Source organism: Poecilia formosa, unplaced genomic scaffold (genome assembly GCF_000485575.1).
Source record: "Poecilia formosa unplaced genomic scaffold, Poecilia_formosa-5.1.2 Scaffold245, whole genome shotgun sequence".
Taxonomy (NCBI): Eukaryota; Metazoa; Chordata; class Actinopteri; order Cyprinodontiformes; family Poeciliidae; genus Poecilia; species Poecilia formosa.
The window spans coordinates 840,132-852,318 of record NW_006800184.1 but is presented as its reverse complement, the minus strand read 5'-3'; the positions used below and the strand labels follow the sequence as shown (position 1 = coordinate 852,318).

General features: G+C 41.2%; 1 protein-coding gene across 2 annotated transcripts in view; it reads right to left on the bottom strand.

The window, feature by feature from the left end:
• atp2b3b (ATPase plasma membrane Ca2+ transporting 3b) overlaps positions 1–5,078 on the bottom strand; it is a 63,933-nt gene extending 58,855 nt beyond the window's left edge. The window contains exon 1 of one of the 2 annotated variants that reach the window (XM_007569768.2): positions 4,455–5,078. The gene's annotated coding sequence lies outside the window, so the exon portion shown is untranslated. The remainder of the gene's footprint in view (positions 1–4,454) is intronic. The other variant, XM_007569769.2, reaches the window with a different exon arrangement.
• Positions 5,079–12,187: the final 7,109 nt, after the last annotated feature.

Below are 12,187 nucleotides of genomic sequence, written 5' to 3'. Positions count from 1 at the left end.
GAAGGAAGGAAGGAAGGAAGGAAGGAAGGAAGGAAGGAAGGAAGGAAGGAAGGAAGGAAGGAATGTGGTTTAGTGGATGGCAGTGAACCAGGAACAAGTCCTGGTAGCTTCTAATACTTTGTTTCTCTTAGCATCTGAAACCTGATCTTGTGATGTTTGGGAACAACATTAAATTTAACCAGGACTCGTTCAAAATCTGTTCAAAATCTGAACTGGTTTTGGTTTTGCTAATTAGCATGCCATGAACCAGGCTAACTAATATCAGCAATGTAAGCTAATAACAATGTGTTTCTCTTCAAGAGAAGAAAAGACAGAAGAACTATGGCTAAAATAAAAGCTGGACAAACTCTTCCTCCATATGCAAGAAGCAATTGCTGACCTGCAGAGCTCCTTCAGTGACAAACTGCTGCATCCTCAGTGCACAAATGAGCGCAATCACTGATCCTTCCCCCCAGCAGCTGTTATACTCCATCACCATCATTGCTCCAACAAATTCAATAGGTTTACATCCCTGCTGCTATTTGCACATCTCAGGTTTGTTTTACTTCTTGTGAAGTCTCTTGTTTTTTGTGCACAAGATTTCCATGCACATCTTGTACATTTTTTAATTACTCTACTCAGTTGTACATTTCTTTCAATATGAGTATGCTATTTCTAAAACCCGTGCAGTATTATTTTAAATTTGTCCTCCCTGCACAGTTTCTTATTCTTGTTCGTATTTTTTTATTATACCACTTTTCTTTAACTTGATGCTGATACAGCAAGTTATAGAATTTGCTGTAACAATAGAATAGAAATAGTCTATTCTGCCAAATAGAAGACGATTTCTAATCTATTCTCTATTCAGTCAAACATGCTCACTAACATACTAGCATATGTATCACTGTGTGTGAGAGACATTTGCCAAGACATCAGGAGTTCAACTAAACTGCAGCTCTCACTATGCTTTTTAACCAAGCCAACAATACTGGATTTCGACGATTGGGTTGGTGAGAACCCCTGTGTCTCCCCGATTTTTATTCCAATTTATATTTCCATTTCATTTCAATTCATTTCAAAAATACGTTACTATTTATTAATAACCTGATAAGTAGAACAGAATAAATAACATTGTCCCAATGGGAAGTCGGAACTCATTGCGTCCAAATATCTTCAAAGAGTCTGTGTGGATGGTAATGCTGTAGACTGGAAGGATCTCCAGTTAGTTAGCAACATGCTAACAGAAGAGACTATATGAATGTAACGACAGAACGTAACAGAAATACTTCAACATGCTGTCACCATTCGTGGCACAATTCCAGAGAATTCCAAGCTTTTCCAGCTTTAATCTTGAAAATTAATGGAGAAGCGAGACAGCGCCAATAGGAAAAATGTTGGTTTTTCCTCCATTTACGTTTTTGTAACAAAACCCCAGAAATTAGAGAAGCACAAGTTTCACTGTTGTGGTTTTAAAATCTCTTGAGATGTTTGTATACTTGGAAAAACTTTTGTTTTTACTGATGTGGTACTTGAGAATATAAATGGAGACTGCTGTTTCCAGTTAGAGATGCTAAGTCCCACCACGGCAATCACTAATGGAAAATGTAGAAGCCAGTTTAAAAGGTCAACTCTATAATGATTTTGTCTTTTTTAAAACACAGTAAAACCCAGCCTTAAAGCTACTGATCTCAGAAACACGCTGTTTGACGCTGTCTCGTTTCCTACTGTAAATAATTAATGACTACTCAAGGCAGGAAGGCTAGAGAAGACATCCTCAATGCTGCTGTCAGAACTTCATGTGTAATAATTTTCTAAAAGGAAAAATTTCGATTGTCAGAATTTTTCACAAAAATCAATAATCGATCCAAGCAAATTCCAGTTGGTGCATTTCTAGTGAAAACCAAAGCAGAGAGCACCGCCGTCTTCGTTGCACCTGCTGCAAAGCCTTTGCACTTCCGTTTGATCGTCGCTCAGGAACCGGTCCCAATAAACCAAACCCAACACTGATCCCTTCAACTTGCTTTCACATAAAGCTTCCCCTCTCGTCCCGCGCGAGTAATTACCGGCAGCTGTAAATATTCTCAGCAAAACGCATGACAAAACGTATTCTGATCAAGGTGTTTTACATAAGAATGAGCAGAGAAAAAAAAAAGAAAAAGAAAGAAAAACCAAGAAAGAAACTAGCAGAAGCTCATCATGAATTCCTTTTCTTCTCCCTGCTCTCCCTCAGCTCCCTCTGCCTCTTGCATCTTCTCCCTCCCTTCTCCTCTCTGCCCTGCCATGCTTCCATCCTGACTGAGAGTGTTAGTTTATGACTGAGTCACCCTGCTCCAGCTTCCTTTGAAGCCCCCCCTTTTTTTTGCTCTCCATCTTCTTTTGCTTCCCTTCTCTACCATATATTTATCTGTATATCCTTGCCTATTATGTCACCTTCCTCTTTCTTTTTTTCTTTCATTTTGTCTCCCTACCTTCGTGTCTGCTTCCTGTTACTGCAATCATTTATTTACCCAGTCAGTTGTACTTTTTCCTAACCCGCCTGATCTCTCACTCACTGATTCTGTCTGATATTATAACGCTCATGCAGGAAAATCCTCCTCTGTTTACCCCTCCGCTACTGCAGCCACGACTCTCAGTCTGTCCTGTTTGTTCCCCTCAAAGATTTGATGCTCGCCTGTGAGTCTTATGCATAATGCAAAAAAATAAAAATAAAGTTATTACTTCACTTGTTCTGCATCCCTAACTCAATAATATGCAGGCCTTTATCTATAGGATGCAAGGGGAAATGGACAGCAGACACACAAAGACGTGAGCACTCATGCCCAGAGACATGAGTTCTATGATCTCTGTCATGACACACACTAATGTGTCACACAGGGCAGCACTTTCGGAATAAGAAAGGGGGATTGGGGGATGGAGTGTGTTTTAACATGAAAAGAGTCAGACAAAAGGTCAGCACAGTCCTCAGCCGGCTGCCCATTTATCCTGAAAGCTCGTCCGCACACTATCCCCTGAAGGGGACGGGTAATTTGCTTATTTTTATTTTCATTTTTAATAAAAAGCGGCCACTCTTCATCCCCTCAGGACGTCTTCTCTTCATCGCTACAGAAAGAACGTCAAGAATGGCACAAAACAGAGGAGAGGCTCCTCACGGGATTTCATTCCAGGCCAGAGGGGTCGGCGACTCGACTCGGCACAGCACACCAGATCCACAGCAGATCCACACTGTGAGCAAATGTGACTGAACGCCGTGTTGCTCCCGTCCCGACTCTGTGACTCCCCTGTGCAGCTGCAGCACCTCATTTCCAGCAGAGAGGTTTGAAGGGTCACCTCTGGCAGAGGACCCTCCAGTGTGTGCGGCCGCCTGCCTGGTCCGCCTGGCCAGCCTGGCCCGGCGCCACTCACACTTCTATAAGGCCCGGTGGGAACAAGCACACTTAGGATGCAATGCAGGCTGTGCCATTAAAGGTGAGCTGCCAATAGGGCACAGGCATCTGCATTATCATAGAGGTTGGAAGGAAAGAAAGAAAGAAAGAAAGAAAGAAAGAAAGAAAGAAAGAAAGAAAGAAAGAAAGAAAGAAAGAAAGAAAGAAAGAAAGAGCTGAGCTCAAACTTGACTCTTTCCAGGTATCCCAGGTCCTTCTCTTCCCCAACTCCACCCAAAGCAACACCTGAATCATTTCTCCGTGCAGGAAGTGAGTATTCTACTCATTAAACGACCTTTGCTGGTCACCTTCAGACGTGCTTGATCTTCATTCCGCTGCTCAAGCTCAACAGCAACAAGAGGATGAAAGACTAAAACCCAAGAAGAAGAAGAAGAGGAGGAGGAGGAGGAGGAGGAGGAAGCGCAGCCGATGGAGCGCTGCTTGTCTCCAACCAATGTCCCTCCGCAAGGTTACCGGCCACCGGCCTTCCACCTGCCAAACTCTCCCTCCCTCCCGCGCCATCCTGTGCCGGGGCTACTTGTTTGGGTCCCTTTTGCCCGCCGGATCGAACCGAAACCCCGCAGCTCGGCTTCCCTCGGCTCGGCGCTGCAGGTGCACCGGAACCGAGACAAACAGCGCGTCTGATGTCCGAGAAAAACGGAGGCGAGCGAGGGGATGGGGGGCGGGGGGGGAGAACAGCGAGTGCTGATCGGTGAAAATGTTATGGCAGCTCATCCACTGACACAGGACACGCAGGGATGGATGCGCACAAACACACACGCATATACACACACACACACTCACAGACACACACATCTCCTAATGTCATAACGTTGTCTGCATGCAGGTTGTTGTGTTCTGCTCTACTGTGTGGCCAGTTCTGACAGCTGTAAAAAAAAAAAAAAGGCCTATGATGAGAACATTAGGCCGAGCACATTCTGCATGTCCGTCCGACATGCTACTAATGAGCAACACATCCTCCCTCCATTAATACAAGGCGCCCGGGGTAAATAACAGTCACGCACGCAGCCACGCACGGACTCTCCGACTCACCGTGCAGGCCGAGCTCAAGGACATCAGCATCAGTGTTCGGGCGGGGAGGCAGAATCCCCGTTAATCTGCGTGTGCTTGGAGCGGAGAATGTCCCGAACCGGATGAGAGGATACAGCGCAGGGGGGAGAGGGTGCGGGGCGAGGGGAGGAAGGATGCAGGGATGCGGCAGCTCCGGTCCCCCTGGAGTCCGAAGGAGCGGAGGAATGAAAGACGACGACGGTGGCGGTGCTGATGAATATTCCGCTCCGCGCAGTCACCTGGTGGACGGTCGGCGGAGTTCTGCGGCGGTTTCAGGAGAGAGAGACACCGAGAATGACAGAGAGAGATGAAAAGAGAGAGAGATGGAGAGCGAGAGAGAGAGAGAGAGAGAGAGAGGGCGGGAGAGGATGCGCCGGGCTGAGGGTTTAAACACCTCCGTGGCGGGGAGGGGAGAAGGGCCGGTTCGTGTGTCCTGGTGAAGCTCGCTGCTTCCGGCTGTGACAGCTGCAAATTCGGTGGAGTTTTAGGGGCGCTGGGAGAAAAAGAAAAGAGGGAAAGAAAAGAAGCGCCGCGGCGAGAGGAGAAGCTCCTGCGACATTTTTGGAGGAGGAGGAGGAGCCGCTGCTACTGCTCGCGCGCAGGAGAGTCGGTCGCAGCATCCGCGGGTACGGCAAGCAAACTGGTCATAAAATACTCAGGCTGTCAAACCCACATCATGGATAGATGGATGGCAGTGGCGACACCAGAAATTTTTATAGGGGCGGCCGGTAAAGAAAATAGATGGTCTCCTTTTGGTAGTGACAGGCGTATATCTCTCAGGAACTTGTCAAATAATTTAGTGTCTTAGAAATATATAAAATTGAGAGCAGACCAAAGGCATTTGATTATCAAAATTCCCACTTTTGTGTTAAGCCATGTCAAACTCGGAGTTATAGTTTATTCTCTCCATACCCTCACTGACTCCTTTTTAGGCTTTCCATTTTTCGTCTTCATGGCCCCTCTTCAAAAAAAAAAAAAAAAAAAAAGTGGTGGAATTTTTTTAATTATTTTATTTTGAGATTTTGGTCCATATGGACATGATTACATCAGAGATCTCCCTCTCTGTTGACTTTGGAGATCTGGTGACTTTGGAGCCCATCTGAATGCAGTAAACTTTTTCACATGTTCAAGAAACCAGTTTGACTTGATCTGAGTCAAAATTGCACAGCTTCAGGATACTGTGCAACTTCCACCTGGCAGTAGCCGTCAGGAGGGGACACTGTGGTCATAAAAGGATGGATGGACACTCTCAGTAGCGACACTCGGGTCGGCCGTGGCAAGTGAATGATACCAAGGGGCCCTAAAATGTGTCAAAAAGCCTTTCCTCACACTGTCCCCAGCCTGAATCATTAATAAAAAGGCACAACCGATTTGTACTTTCATGTTGTTTACAGCAAACTCTGACCCTGCCATCTGAAAGTCACCTGAACTTTAGACTCATCGGTCCAGGCAGCGTTTTCACCAGTCTGTTGTCATCAAGCGCTGCTGAGCTTGTGTGAATTGTACCTTCAGTTTCTTGTTCTGAGCCCAAAGGACTGTCAGGTGGTGTTTCATCCATTCCCATCAGCAAGGTGTTTTCCTTCCACACAACTGATGCTCATATGCTCTAAGAGATTCCCAGTAGATCACTTGTCAGATAACACATTCACTAAACCTTCCTGTTTCCCCTATTCTGAGCTTCATCAAAGCAAGCATTAAATGTGTTTCTGCAATGTGACTGGCTCTGCCACCGTTTCTGTTTGTTAGCACAAGTGTACAGGTGTACCTAAAAAAGTGGCCAGCTTGTATAATTGTTTGTGATTCCAGAATCTTGGAATAACCAAAAGCCTTTAACTAAAACTAATCTCTGGTCAAAGATATTTCACCAAAGTGACTATTAATTTGTAGACACGGCTGGAAACCTTAGCATTTTATTAAATAAATTTAAAAAAAATAAGAAGAAAGTAGAGGAAGCACTACTTATTACTTATTTACTTTTATTTGGCTGTTTTCTTCCTGGAATTTCGATACAAGTAAGGAAAATAAAGTCACATCAGGGGAAACAAAATGCTAATGCTAAAAATAAATATGTGACTTGTGAAATAATACTCCATAATGTTACATAATTTAGTCTTAGTTGCTTCTAAGTGCTTTTCTTTGACCAACAGTTTCTCCAAGTCCAGCCTGTAAAGACTTTGCCTTTGAGCATTTCTGTGGTACTGCCTAAAATCACTGTAGACCAAACATCAGGAAAATAATAAAAGTCTACATCTGGGAAAATAAACTGAAGTATGAACCAGAAAAAAAAAAACATTAGTGCTGTTCTTAAAGCGACAGCTCCTTTATTCACTTGACTAGCTCCAAGATGGCCGACAGAGACGAGCTGGTGCAACTCGCTGCAATAAACGCTTGTTTTTATGGCCATAATGAAACCGGGTTTTTTTGTTGTTGTTTTTTTTTACATGTTTTCCTTCCTTTCTGACTGTGTGACCAATAAACTCCAGATTTACACTGATTGTAAAAAGCTGCTAACATTTGCAGAAGAAGTCTTTCTTTTTTTTAATGATGTGTTATTAACGTCATTATTATTGCCAGTCAGGGTCAGGATAGAGCCTGAAATTGTTGTTGGAAATTTTACAGATCATGTCAATGAGACTTTTCCAAATGACAAAAAAAAAAACTTTTACTAGTTTCACTGTAAATACATTAATGATTTTGAAAATGCACTTTGTTCATTCAATTTCAGGACGGGACACTAAATGTTTACTCTTTAGTCTACTTTTGAAAACACAGTGCCTTCTTATTTTTGACCTGTAATAGCAATATTTACTAGTTTGTCTAACAGGAACCTAAAGGCTTTACAACAAGTAGATATCTAACACTATTTTATCACTTATTTCTGTTTCAAACAACAGATTAACAAATTACATGATACAATTGCTTGCCATACAGGAGAAGCCTGGTCCAAATCATCCCCTCCTAAAAATTGCGTGATGACGACACCACCTGCGTTTTTTGTAGAAAATCCTGAAATGTATAAAATAAGTTTGGTAAAAAAAATAAATAAATAAATAAAATAAAAAAAATATTTGAATTTCTAAATATTTTTAGGGAGTTGTAATCAATACAAGGAGGTGGTTTATTGATAATAAATATTGCATTTTATGTTGCAGTTCTCCCAATCAAAAATGTATACAATCCCAAATTTAAGAAAATGATATTAACAGCTCATTTCCCCATTGTTTAATTTTCTGGGGTATTTTGGTATGTTGACGTGAATGATGCAAATGAATTGAGACACCTCCTCTTTGTGTCGACAAAAAATGTGCTATAGAAACTAAAAACTAACCCTTTGGTACTTAGTATAAAGAAAAGCATGGATTTGTAACTATAAAAAGAAATCCTCTTCTTAACACGTTCAACTTTTCATTTGCTGCGTTGCTAAGGCAACCTTCACTTCACAGAAAACAATCCTGTGGTCACTGTGGTTCTGTCCCTCGTTTTCCAATTCTAAACTTGAATTTTGTCAGATTTAGTTTAATTAATCTAGTCATGCTTGTTGCTTAGATCTTAAATTCTACAAATATTTTACTTTCTAATCCATTCCCTGGTTTATGTTTGATCTCTTATGCACACCGTGTCCTAATGGGCTAAACATCAGCCCATTTATTAAAATTAGTTTGATGATCGGAAACATTTAAATGAGAAAAGAGAGCAAAAAAAAAAAAATTCCAGAGAAGGAATCTGTAAGGGAGCAAATACATTTTCACATCGCTGTCTTGTGTTTTTCACACTTGAAGTGGTTTAATCACAAAAGAACATTGCAAATTATTTGTTGTGGGGGAGTTTTTGTACAATTTTCTTTAAATATACTGTATTTAACAAGGAACGATCCACGGGCATTTAAAATCTCAGTTAGGGAGTTTTCCGGTCCAGATGCCAAGAGCTCAAGATAAAACTGGAGGACAAACATGAACATTTACACATAAAACCTGAAAGGTCAATAAAATACAGATGTAGGCAGATTGTCAGAAAATGTACTCAAGTATGAATATAAAATAATCAAACTCAAATGTAAACAAAAAAGAAAGTACTTCAAAGCTGCAGTATGTAATTTTTATAATTTTTTTTTTTACATATTTGTTGAAACTGACACCCAGGTGTCAATTTACCAACAGCCTAACATAGTAAAGTTTCCCAAATCTCAAACTACATTTAAAAAAAAAATCTGTGTTCAGAGGAGACTTGTTCAGATGAGGTCCAAGAATGTACAATTTTATGATCAAATTAATCGCAGTATTTTATTTTATTTTATTTTTTTTAATCCTCTAAAATCAACTCTTTCATTTCAAGCTGAATTATTAAACTGTGACTCGGACACCATCTCGTTAGCCATCCGTCCACGCCACAGGGTGGCAGTAACTGGACATCCAAATTAGCACAACAGCTAGATCATTTTGTCACACTCGATTCCCCCGTCCCCTCCCAGAACAGGCTGTGCAGCCCTGGGCAGAAAGCCACACTGCTGATATGAAAAACAGCAGTAAGAGGCATGTAAATAAATAGATAAATGAAATAAAAAATGAAATAAAATGCTAGGATGATGAAATACATTGTAAAAACAAAAAAACATTCAAAAGCTAGACATTTTAAAAGTACTGAAAATGTTCAACTAAATCTTTGGCTTTATGAGACGGTGCTACAATTCTGATTAGATCTGGATCCAAGTTGTGTTTCTTTTAATAACTGTACTTTTTGAATTTCTGACTGCAAGAAAGAATATTTCACAATAGGTTTCCATTTATAGATATGAAATGTAGCCTCCATAACAACAGGATTAGCAGAATATAAATTGATAGCAAAAAAAGAGAGAGAGAATTCCAAAGGCACAAGTATTTTATACTTTGTGTGTAAATGCACAAAGTGTCTAAAAAGTGATGTAGTCATTGACTCCACCTCTGTTCATTGTCCAAACCATTTGTACCCCTGTGGTTATGGGAAACGTTGGCCAGTTGCAGAAGTGGCAGCAGCAGAACAAATGGCCGCCGGCCTCTGCATGTTCACTGATGGAGCCAGAGAGGTGCAAAAACCTGGCGTTTCCCAGCATTCCCTGTGAATGTCATGAGGATCAGGGTCTCTCCACACAGATAACGAATCACACGGAGAGAGAGAGCCTGCAAACATCCCCCACTCCGCCAAGTTACCCACTCACCAACTCCTCCTCCCCCCCTTCGCCGACCGACCCCACTGACTGTCAGAAGTACTTAAATAGTGAGTCTGTGTGAGGAACAGGAGGAGAAATGTATTTATAGATAAATCAGACAAACTTATTAATAGATGTCTTCTACACTAGAGGAAGATGGGCTGCAGACTCGCTTGCTTGTCCAGATGCTGACACACACACACACACACACACACACAGTGATGAAAAGCTTTGTTGCTGATTTTATCTTTTTCTGCTCTTATCTTCAACTCTTCCTCTTCATCTCCCACAGGCAAATACAGGAAAAAAAAAAGAAAGAAACTTTCTCTAATCCCGGTCGCTGAATGTTGAACAGATTTGCAAAAACACCTATTTGCTTCTGAGGGCAGCCTTTTTGCTTGAAGTCAAAACTCTGTGAATTAAGTTCGCAAAGATCAGTAAATGAGATGAAAGCTGTGGAGGAGCCAGACAGCGAGGTGTTTCTCCTGCTGCCACAGCCTAAATGACATCAGTATCGAACTGAGACGATCAGAGACGACTGCAGTGCTGAGGGGGGAGTTCAGGGCTGTTCATTACTCAGTTCGTCCTGCTGCACCAGACCCAGCCATCCCCCTGCCGTCAAATGGTTTCAGTTATTATTTTAGTCCAGTGAGCCTGCATCAATGATACTACACACTGTATCAATGAGGCCTAACAGCAGAACTCACGGACAGACAGTTTCCCAACCTCTCTGCTTTGATCCCCTAAATCAAATCCAGTTCTTCTCAAGTCACCTAATTAGTTATAAAGGTATAAACCAAGTATTGCATGTTGCTTAATGAAATTATCACAATCTGACAAGACATCTTTTGTGACCCTGTTGACTATTTGCAACAAGACATTTGATGGTTCTGTGATCACATCCCAAAATTTTAGCAGTTTCAAGAATGCTGCATCCTTCTGAGAGACTTTTGGTAACTTTTTAAAAAAAAATTTTTAACTTTCAGAGTCAGTTAAAAACTCAGTTTTTGGCTCATTTTGCCAAAACAAAAGAAGCTGATCACATGATGATTTAGTAAAATTCATATTTAGCACTCAGGGGGTGCATCTGTTTGCAACTGGAATACAATCATCATGGTGCATAAATGTAAACAACTGAAAGACCAATTGAACATTTGAGAACATTTTGCGTAACTGAACTACTTTTGAATGGATGTTGGAAACCATTTCCTTTGTAACATGGACAAAAAAAGAACATTTCCCAGACCACATGTCTAAATATTGTTTTCGAAAAGCCTGCACATTCTGCAAATTTATCATTTAAGATTTGAGTTTAGCCTACAAGCTGTTTTTTCTACACTGAACTGTTTTTACTCTTTTGTTCTGTCCACTTTCTGCCATGACAGCTTAAACTTCCCTCTTGTGGGAGTAAGAAAGGATTACCTTACCTCATCTTATCATCTCTCGTCTTATCTTTAATCACACAAGCCTTTATGTGTACAGTATTGGAAATGCATTAAAAGATACAAGTAAACAAATAATTCAATTCCTCTTTTTAAATAAGAAGATAGACATTTTATTTCCTAGAAAGCAGCGACAACATTCCTTTAGTGAACACTTGGTCGTTTACAGTAAAAAGTCCTTCTAACGTCAACGTGTGAGAAGCTCAGAAAGATCTGGAGATTATTTATTGGATCAACCGACTGATAGTAGCAAAAGTTGCTTTATATGAGATTTTCTTTGTTTGTTTTTACAGAATTTGAACCAGGTGAGGCTCAAACTACACCACTTCAAGAGTTTTGAGTAGAGCACATTTACAGACAGAAAAGGTGGCGAGGTGTAGCAAAATATTTTTTTGTCAATTATTGCTCTGAATATGTTGTCCTTTTAGCAAATGATCTGTTAGCGATTAATCGATCACTAAATTAGTGAATGATTATTTCAAAAATCATCACAGTTAATCGTTTCAGCCCTCATCAGGGTATCAAACTGACCTCAATGACTCATAAATAAATACTTTCTCAGAACGTTTTTTTTTTTTTAGTTTTTACCAACAAAGTTCAAACATCCTGATAGAGGTTGATGATCTGTTCCGCCTGCAGACTCCTCCATCTTTTCTTCATCTTCATGTTTACATGGACAATAAAACATGAGCGCAGCTCTTTCTGCCCCTCCCCTCAAACCTACCACACACACACACACACACACACACATGCACGTTTGTTTGTAATACCTTGTGGGGAAGATTTTCCTGACATATACTACGTTGTGGGGACCAATTGCTCCTTGTGGGGATCGGAGCCTGGTCCCCACGAGGGGAAACCCTGTTTTTGGGTCAGGGGTCAGAGTTAGGGCTAAGGTATGAATTGAGTTTTGGATGGGGTTAGGGTTAGGTATGTGATGGATAGGGTTAGGAAAAGGGTTAGGGTAAGGCTTAGGCTGTAGAAATGAATGGAAGTCAATGGAAAGTCCCCACAAAGACAGCCAGACAAACATGTGCGCACACACACACACACACACACACACACACACACACACACACACACACACACAC